At 37.2% G+C, this 10,284-nt stretch overlaps 1 long non-coding RNA gene across 1 annotated transcript; it reads right to left on the bottom strand.

Annotated features, from left to right (window-relative positions):
- Positions 1-5,965: 5,965 nt before the first annotated feature.
- On the bottom strand, positions 5,966-9,581 carry LOC141653591 (uncharacterized). The gene is made up of 2 exons (XR_012547462.1): positions 9,240-9,581; positions 5,966-6,358 (listed from the first exon to the last, which is right to left on the bottom strand). It is a non-coding gene; the product is annotated as an uncharacterized LOC141653591 (long non-coding RNA).
- Between the last annotated feature and the right edge of the window lie 703 nt (positions 9,582-10,284).

Genomic DNA, 10,284 nt, shown 5'->3' on the forward strand with positions numbered 1-10,284 from the left:
ACGCTATAGTGACGTCGTCGCCGGATGTGGGGAGAAAATAGAACGGTTGCGAAGAGAACTATGAAATAGTGTATTTGGGTCGGTAGTATGTCTCGGATATTTTATCTTAATTGTGTAATAATGATGGCTATAAGGTCGAGAGTTTGTGTTCAAAATTGGCTAATTGATAACGTATTAGTCACCATTGAAGTGTATAAGCATTTGTGTAATGAAATAGGAAAGTTTAGAATCGAGTTGAGAATGAAAACATTATGCCCTAGGTGACACTCGACCGAGTGCACCATGCACTCGATCGAGTGGTCGTCCACTCGACCAAGTGGCCTCCTACACTCGACCGAGTGGACTGTTTTGACCCTTGTTTTGTTGATATTTGACCAAATATTGAGCATGTACCCTTATTTCGCGGTTTATATTAGTTGACTTGTGTTTGGATCAGCATGATTGACCTTACACGGGTGATATTTTGTAAATTGTTTACGTTTGATTATATGGTGTGACATTTTTCAAGCAAGTGGAAATTGTTAATTCGACATGAATGAATTGATGACCAAAAATGATGTGATAATCTTGTTTGATGTATGTTAATCGACGTGATTTTACTTGGTTGTGTAAAAGTAAGAGGAAATATGCAAATTATGTGTTGCATAGTGATCATTTGCATGATTGTGTATTGTAGCCTTCCGTATGAGCGGAAGTATTGATGATGGATGGGAACGGATATGGAAACACATGTGTAATCATGTGGTGGATTTGACGTGGGAACATGCGTGGCATGGTATGTGGAAATGGAAGTATTGTTCATGGTTGAGTCACATTACGAGTAATTTTGACATTGTTTAATTGTTGCATGTAGTCTGCATATTCGTGATTGATGTGCATACATGTTAATGTATGAGATTTGATGTGATATAGATACGTAATAATAATTAAGTTATACCCGCGATAGATACATATACATATAGCCAACATGAAATGCGAGATAGTTATGGGATTGAAGTTTCAAACCGTGGGTTAGACCTTGCACTTAGACGTTTGGGAGGCTTCTAGAGGGGGATTATGACGATGGCATAAGACGATATGAGATTTGATAATGGAATTGCAATAGGTAAGAGAGAGTGTCGAGCCTGGAACATAAGCATTTATAGAATTTAGTAATGATCGTGTAAGAGCACAGTGTGAGGTTTGATAATTGAACTTCGGGACGAAGTTCTCTTTTAGGGGGAGTGAATGTAACAATTCGGGAACTAAGGAAAAAGAAAGTACGGAATGTAAGGAAGTAATGAGAGTTGAACAAAGAACTTGGGATGAGAGTGATAATTAGAAAGAGCGTATACGGTTGATAGACATGTGAGATGCGAGAGTGCGTGAGAATCAGTGATGAGACTTGAGGAAAGGAAAGAGTGGGGCGAACTTCGGGGACGAAGTTCATTTTAAGGGGGTAAGATTTTAATACCCGGATATTTTGGGACCCACAAAGGTCCTCGGGACACGTGAGGGGATCCACGTCTACTCGGAAGTAAAGTATGATCCTACACTAGACCAAGTGCAACTGGCACTAGACCAAGTGCAGCTAGCACTAGACCAAGTGCAGCTGGCACTAGACCATGTGCAGCTAGCACTAGACCAAGTGCATTTGGCAGCTGACCAAATACAGCTGACACTAGACCAAGTGCATCGGCACTCGACCAAGTGGACGTGGCACTCGACCGAGTGCCACTAGCACTCGACCGAGTAGCATTTCACTCGACCGAGTGCCCTCTAGACAGCAATCCAGAACTCGACCGAGTGGTGAGCCTCACTCGACCGAGTGCCCTGTCGCTATCATTAGAAACGCGTCTAAACCTTATCTCTTTAACCCCCTCTTTTCAGATTTCCTTCCTATTTTTTTCTCCTCACCTTATCCCTTTATCTCTCTAAAACTCATAAACTATACACTACACATTACCCACAAGATCTAGTTCATTCCTTTGAAGATTCACTCCCTAACTCTTGTTCTTGCTCATCCTTTGGCACTTGTAAGTTTATACTCACCTTCTCCCTTTGTTCTTTAAATAGTAAACCCTAACCTTGCTAGTAGTTGTATGATGGGATTTTAATTAGGGATTGATTAATTAAGTGAAGTAATTAGAGAGTAATTAGTAGTATTAGTTGTTGTAGGATGCTTTGTGATATTTGTTATGGAACTATGTAGGATGAGACGGTTTTATGATATGGATGCTTGGTGGTTTCTTATTTCTTATGAAGAATGCTAAAAGGTAGGTTAATCCTACTCGGTTTCAATAATGTGGTCATTGCATATGTTGTGGTTAATGTTGTAATTAATGTCACATAATTAGAGTAATTGCATTATAACATATTTAGTGGTTAATAGTATCATTAAGGAGATAAGTATGTTGGTTGGATTGCATTATAACATGATATTGGTTAAGATGACTTGATGAGTCGGTAATTGGCATATTGTGTGTGGTATCTTGCATTATTGTATTTGTCATGTATATTGGAGAATATGACGGTTGTGATTGTTTGGTGGTGTTACTTGGTATTGAGGAGACGTAAGACGGTTGGGAGACCGTCTTACGCTTAATTCGCCTTTTGGAGCTTCCCACTCCAAGAGGGATGTGCACATTAATGCCTTGAGTTACGGAGGGACTCGTGTGGTTGAGACACGACGTCTGGCTGGGGATCCGGTTGGCTTTCAGACCCGGTACGTCTCGGCGTGTCCCGGTACCTGTTTGTGGTTGTTGGTATGTCTGGGCGTGTCCCGATACCAGTGTGGTTGTCGGTATGTCTGGGCGTGTCCCGGTACCGTGGTGGTGGTTGTTTGATAGCATGTCATTCATATCATAGTTGCATATTCACACACTCGAGTCGTGTCACACTTTATTTATTCAAACTGACGTTTGTTGTGTCTGTGTAATTGTCACCTATTTCCGGGGTGGCCTGTGTCGATCCATATGATATTTCCGATCATATAGGGAGCAGGTTAAGTACAGGTTTTGCTTGTTGACGTGATCGGCATTTGGGTTGCGCTTTGGTTTTGGAGTCGAGTACTTGGATAGTTGATAGATAAGATAGATAGTAGTCACGAGTTGTATTCTTTTATTTATTTATTCATGTTTTGTAATCACTAAACTTGTTATTTATAATAAATATTTCTTGATTGTATCTCCGATTGACCACCTCGAGAAATTGAGATGGTAACATCTCCTAATTACCTTGGCGGGTAAGAAGGGGGTGTTACATATAGACTGCGCTAAACGCAACTGTCAACTCCTAGTCACGCCTTCAATTACTCTAGTACTTCCCCCATTTTAATCAATTATATACATTTGATTAAAATATAACTCACACATATTCAACAAATATACAAAAATGATTAAAATGAAGGAAGACTTCGTATCATCTAACAACCATGACTCCTACAAAATCATCTTCCTAGATTTTCTTATTCTTCTCCTTGAAGTTAGATCAGAGCACCACTATCTTTACCCGTGTCCTACACTCGTACCATATATTTTGAAGTGTTAATGGAGTTATTGAAGCATAAAAGGTTGACCCAAGAGGTCCAACAACCTCTTAGATCCTCGGGTATGACGGCATTATTAGCTACTCAAATATATTTCCCTACAAATTCGTTTCAGTTTATTAGCAATATATGAATACCCATTGCTTGTGCTCTCTACGTGAACAGTCAATTAAAAAATACACATTCAAATAAAAATGTAGTAAAAATAGCACTAAACAAAGCTATAGAGTACACAATTAAAAATTGAAAGGAAAAACAGCCTAAATTGACGGTATAATTGACTAACATTGTTCAAACAATCATAGTGAGATAATAATATAACCCATGTGAATCTGACCTGCGGCTTGGAAATTGTTCTATCAAATTCATCAAACTACAAAATTTGGCCAACAATTCACTTGAAAGCAAAAAGATAGAAACTTAAAATATACCCCGTATAGGAAAGATAGAATAAAGAGCAATACATTATGAAGAATTGAGGGTAAGAGCCTTATCACCGTTTTTCTCATAATCTTCATCTTCATCCTTACGATGGTCCTTTGGAAAAACAAACAAACAAAATTAGTAATTATAAATATAGGGAAAAAATCACATATTCGTCTTAAAACTCAACATAGGTAGAAAGGATTGAAGTGCACTTGTAATGTCTCGACAAAAACGGACTTAAAATGTACTCTTTTTAAAGACGAATTAACATAGGAAATATAAGTATAAGGAAATCATCTGAAACACCTAACAAAGTACACATAGGAAAATAGACGACTATTACAATATATTGAACATGAAATCATTAATCAAGAAAATGCATCCACAAAACCTAGCAAGTGAAAATCCCACAAAGTTAGAGAATTTATAGGGATTGACTAATTTGCATCGCCAGTTTATTGGATGGCCTTTCATTTACCACACTAATTTTGTCCTTTCGTTGCTATGCCTAATTAATCTCATCTCTTGACTTCCCTTGAATCTTTAAGGGCAAATGCAATGTATAAAGTTCTTCCTTTGTCATATAAGATTTTGAAAATTTCAATAATTAAGAATTTTTTGTTGCATGCAATGGAAGAACTTTAAATAAAGTTCTTTAATGAGACCAAAATTAATTTGCTATCTATGCCAATTTCTTGTTCAATTAGTCTCACTATAGACGAATATATCCGTCTAACGTGAAAGACGAGTCAAATATGCTTAAAGTGGTGACATTTTTTGGCCCCACCATGTAACTTGTTTCTTGTCTTATGCTTAAAGTGAGTGGATATTTTGTCCGTCTATAACTGTAGACGGATATTTTCCGTCTATAATGAGAATTTGTGTTTCTTGTTTTTTGGGAAGAACTTGGTTCTTCTTTTCAAACCTAGTTTGTTTATATAAGAACAACCCTTTTTGTGCAATGAGACAAACTTTTTTTAAAAAGTTCTTATTGACAATCCCAATACAAGCACAAATGCTATCCTACAACCAGTTGTATAGTAGCATTGTACAACCGCCTCAAAGTTGTTGAGCTCTTACACAAAGTTGTTGAGCTATTTTACAAGTTATTGAGCTATTTTATGAAATTATCGAGCTTAATAATTATTCTGTTAAACTCAATAACTTTGTATCATAATTCGATAATTTTGTTAGTAGAGCTCGATACCTTTATAACAAAGCTCAACTACATTAAATAAGTTGTATATACAAACAGTTGTATAATACATTAACTGCAATACAAGAACTTCCCATTGCAATTGCTCTAAGAGACTACCGTTAATGTTGTTGGATTGACTTGAAAAGAACTCGAAAAGGTATGAATTGATTATGAGTTAATTGTACATGAATCTACACTAACACAAATTCTCACTTTAGACGGACACTATCCGTCTAAAGCTGTAGACAGATTGTGTTCATCTACAATGAGACGAATTGCTATATTAAATATTGGTTGTCATTTTACTGTAGGACTTTCAAACTTAGCTTTTCCCTAGGCTGCCACTTAGGATTTCTACACTTTTTATGTTGCCATGTAGACTTTTTAAATTTGCCTTTAAATTATATTTATAGATAAGGACAGTTTATGAACTTCTACAAGACCTAGATTAGTACTCTGTATTTTCAAGAAATTTTTGGTGACACTACTGATAGCCGGCTGCTCCATCATTCCCGGATTCATCAGAAAAACACACATACAAGCTTGAAAAATACACACTTTTTATGTTGCCATGGAAACCAAAGTGGCTTGAGTGTAGTGGAGTGCGGGAGTGCCTCAAAGCGTTGCAATGACAACAAATTGAGAGGTCCCGGTTCGACTCTACTGGAGAGTCTTTGCGATTCACTGTCATCCTAAAGGATGTCTTACATGGCACACGTGGTTTGCAGGGTATTGCATGTGCCCGGGGGGATTCAACCCCTCGTCACCCAAAAAAAAAAAAAAAAAAAAAAAAAAAAAAAAAAAAAATGAAGGCATTGTCCTTGAAGACAGACTTTATTGAGTTCCCTATAGTCTTAAAGACAAGCAAGGTTTGCTTACAATGCTCTTCCATCATAATATACACAAGTTTTGGCAAATAACAGGACAAACTGAAAGCCATCAAAGATTTCATTCATATTGGTTATCATGTCTTCGTTCATCACTTTCTAATTAACTCAAAAAGGGGCATTACAACTGAGCTCCATGATACGCAATTACTTGGCAGGTTCCGAGGAATTTTGGTTAGGGATAGGTTGAATCCTCACATATGGTTTTCGGGTCAATGTTTCACCTTTCAAAGCAGCCACATATCTGTCGTTTGTGTCTTTCTTCTCCTTCAGTTCAGTCAGATACTCAGCTAACCTCTCTTTGTTCACTTGTCCCATCATCTGGATCACAAAATACATGAAAGTATAGTCATAAATCTGAATGAAAATGCGTTATTTTCCCGGAAAGTTGAGTAAACAAAAAACATTACACCAATGAGACGAAGGCTTCTGCCTGAAACAAGGGCATGGGATCTGGACGTATAAAGTCTCGCCTTAGTCTTGAAAGAACATGAATGCTGTTTCTAGATAGAAACTTGAAAAAAAAAAATCCGAAGTCGGCATTATTTTAGCTGCCTAGCTGCAGCAATAAAAGTCAAAGCCAGGATTTTTTAAGAATATTTTAAGTGCATAGTTGTGTTCTTAAGGCCTTGTTTGGGTGTTCGGATACAACTTTCCTGCAAATCTTTCCTAAGGTAGGATTTTGATTTGTTTTGGAGGACTCCATTTCCCTCCACAGTCCACCCTCATTTGCTAACCAAATAAGAGATTTTATATCCCTTACTCACCCTCCCCTTCCTTTCCCTCCAGATCCCTTCATCCAAACAATCCCCAAGTCTTATTTTTTTTAAACTGATTCATAATCTCATAGCAGCTCTTGGCTATGTTCTAGTTGTATGTTCAAGATTCACAAACCATATTGAGCACCCAAAAAGCTCGATCAGCAGGATACGGAGCAAGAATAAAATCCCAGAGTTTAGCTTCTGTGCTCGCACGGCCAGGCAAAAATAAATGATGGACTAGGCTCGTAAGCAAGGCAGAAGCTGCTGTAGTTTAGTTAGTGTGGTCCAGTGCCAGGTGCGTGGTTGCGGTAGGATAATCGAACATAACAGTGAATAAAACCAGATTCCCAATCCAACGTACAAATTCGGTTCAAGTTACTGTCTTGTGCCTGTATTTGGACTCTCGTTATAAGCTTGCATTTGTTGAGTAATGTTATGGTAGTCTTTATGATGAGGTATGCACTACAGAGATAACAAGAGGAAGGGTGAGCTATATGATGTGCGTACTTAGCGGCTCGATCAAAGTGGGTGAGCAAGGCAGATGATAATGTGAACAATATGGGTGTCAGTGCTAGATTCTCTCCTGATTAAAATGAGAGTTACCTAACTTTGGTTTTAAAATGACAATACCGGAAGCGTATGCATCTCAACATCATCTATACTTAAAAGAAAAGAACCATTGAATACCAAGATGTTTCAGGCAGAAGGTATAATCCAAATTGAAAAGAAGAAGCGGCTCTCATCAGGGTCCTCTCTTGCTAGTAAGGTTTCAGCGGTTCAGTTCCAATTTGTTGCGGCACGTACGCCGTCAAGTAAAGAGTGGATTTCACACATCGACGCAGCCGAGTGGTTCAAGCTAGTGTTAACTTCAGAAAACGATCTTCGATTTCTATAGGGCTTTCATCCGTCCTTTCAGGTACACTTCTTGGAATGTTGCAGTTGCTAGAAGGGCTAAGAGAAAGGAGTATCACTTCTTCTATTTTAATGACCAATATCATCCTCCTATTAAAAAGTGTCGTATTTCTACTTCGGTTAGCTACTCTTGTACCTGGTTCTCTAGTAGTCTACGTGAATCAGGTGCTCCTATGTTTTTTGTAAGACGTTTTCTTTTAATCACAGTTTATTGTTGTCAAAAAAAAAAAAAAAGAACCATTATTACAATCCTCAACTTAATATATCGAGTTTTTGGAAAGTTCGTTTCAAATCATAATCTAGTAAGGAGGTTTGCACATTAGAATAAGAATTGGCGTTGATCTCTTAGAGGTGATCATTGTACCATACAATAGAGTACATTATGTTATCCAATAAGGTGGTTAGCACATTGAAATAAAGAACATATGGTCTTATGCATAACTTAGCAAGTTGGAACAGTGACATATCAAAAATGATGTAGCGAGAGATGAAGTTCATTGTCTTTAATATGATCATAGTTTATCAAGTTTAGTAATTTAGTGTCTATTAATGTCCTATCCTTAGGATATAAAACCATGCCCTTAACAAAAATGAACATTTACGATGACTGTATGAAGGTCGGTCCTTATCAACCTTTCGGCAGCATTAGCAACTAATAACATACTCAATCCTATTCAGCCTATAGTTCCCCTTTCTCTAATATATGTGAGAAGTATTATAATGAAAGGGGAACTAAAGGCTGAATAGGAGGGAGTACAAACTAACAAGACTTCAACTTTGACAACACTAGTTAATAATAGTAGACACTAAATAAAAGGGAATTTAAAGCATATAACCATTTCGATGAGCACAAAGTAAAGAGTCCCCAAGGATAGGAAGCTAATCAACCTCCACTAGGAAACCTTCCCAAGAGATCACCTATGCAAAGACTACTTTCCAACAAACACGTTTAGCTCTGGAGTTCATAGGCCATGAGAAACCGGAAATAAAATGTCATTTTGTTAATATTAGTAGTATTTTAAATTTTGAAACACTAGTCATTTGCGCTTACCAAAATAGATCTCTTAAATTAACATGGGGAATTACATACACAATATAGACACACAATAGACAATATTGCTACCTCTTGCCTCCCATATCTTACAAATTCCCACCTTATAAAACCAATTTCAGTTGCCTTCCCTGTACTTACAAAGAAAACTAACCTATCGAAAACTTAAAAGACGGATCTTTCCACAACTACAATGGCAGTAGACAGCTAAAAGCTTAAAGATACAAAATTTGAGGAACCAGAATGTGATATCAACACCAAAACACAAAACACCCACAACTGTCTATCAAAAACCCACATAAATTACTACTCCGTATCTATTAAGCGCAATTCCGGCATTAGTTTCCTCATATTCCGTCATTTTCAATCAAAACAAGCATAACATACAACGACCTAAAACAATGAATTTGATACCCTAATTAATCGCAAACAAAATAAAGATGATGAAAAAAGAAGAGGGGGAATAAAAGACACAAACCCGGGTATCGGGGCGAGAGTTACGACGAAGATGAGCTTCAAGCTTTTCATTGCTGGAACTAGTGACTTGCATGACACCATAGCCGACAATACCAGGAATAACACCGCAAACCATGGCAAAGGTGAAGAAAAAGGGCTTTGAATCTCGAGTTTTGGTGACTATCCACCTCCATGACGAGCTCTTCCACAATATATTCATCCTTCTTTACTTCTTCAGATATCAAAGTTGAAACCACCGTCTCTTGTGAATCTTGTAATGTCGTGAGATTTCTAGGGGATTCAGGTCTTCGATTTGGGATTTTTCAGGACGTGCTAAAACTTGGGCTTCTGGTTAATGACCCGTATCCGTTTCGTGACACAACATTTCAAATTTTACAAGTCAGACATGGTAGAAAAATAAACGGAAAATGCACACGGTGCTCTTCAGGTTTGCCATTTGCACGAAATATCCAAAATTTGGATCCGAAAATTTTTAAGAGGTCATAATTCGTGTTTACGAGATCGGAATGTGACGGGTTTTTTTTTAAATCGATCATCTTTTTTAGAACTACGATTTGAAAAAAAATTGTCGTTTTTGGATAGCGTGGCTAAAAGTTTTTGTATGTCAAAGTTTTTTTGACCAAATAAACTTTGAGTGACTATCTCTTGGTCACGAATTCCAAACTCGAATTTTTTTTTTCAAATCGTAGTTCTCGAAAAGACGATTTATTTGAAAAAAACATCACATTCCAATCTCATAAATACGAGTTATGACCTCTTATAGTTTTCCGGACAAAATTTTGGGTATTTTGTACAAAATGGCAAACCTCAAGGACACCATGTGCATTTTCCCAAAAATAAATATACATATTAAAATAAAAGTAAAGGGCAATTGAAGTCTTTTATATCAAGATATTAAAAAATAGGGTTATTTCATATAAATAATTCAAACTAAATCTCTCCTTATATTAATCCATATACTTTTGTTTAACTCAGAAAAATCCGAACAATTACATTATTTGTCTCCCATTGAACTCTTGGAAGGGGAACCTATTCAGCCGGTTCCT

Source organism: Silene latifolia, chromosome 4 (genome assembly GCF_048544455.1).
Source record: "Silene latifolia isolate original U9 population chromosome 4, ASM4854445v1, whole genome shotgun sequence".
NCBI lineage: Eukaryota > Viridiplantae > Streptophyta > Magnoliopsida > Caryophyllales > Caryophyllaceae > Silene > Silene latifolia.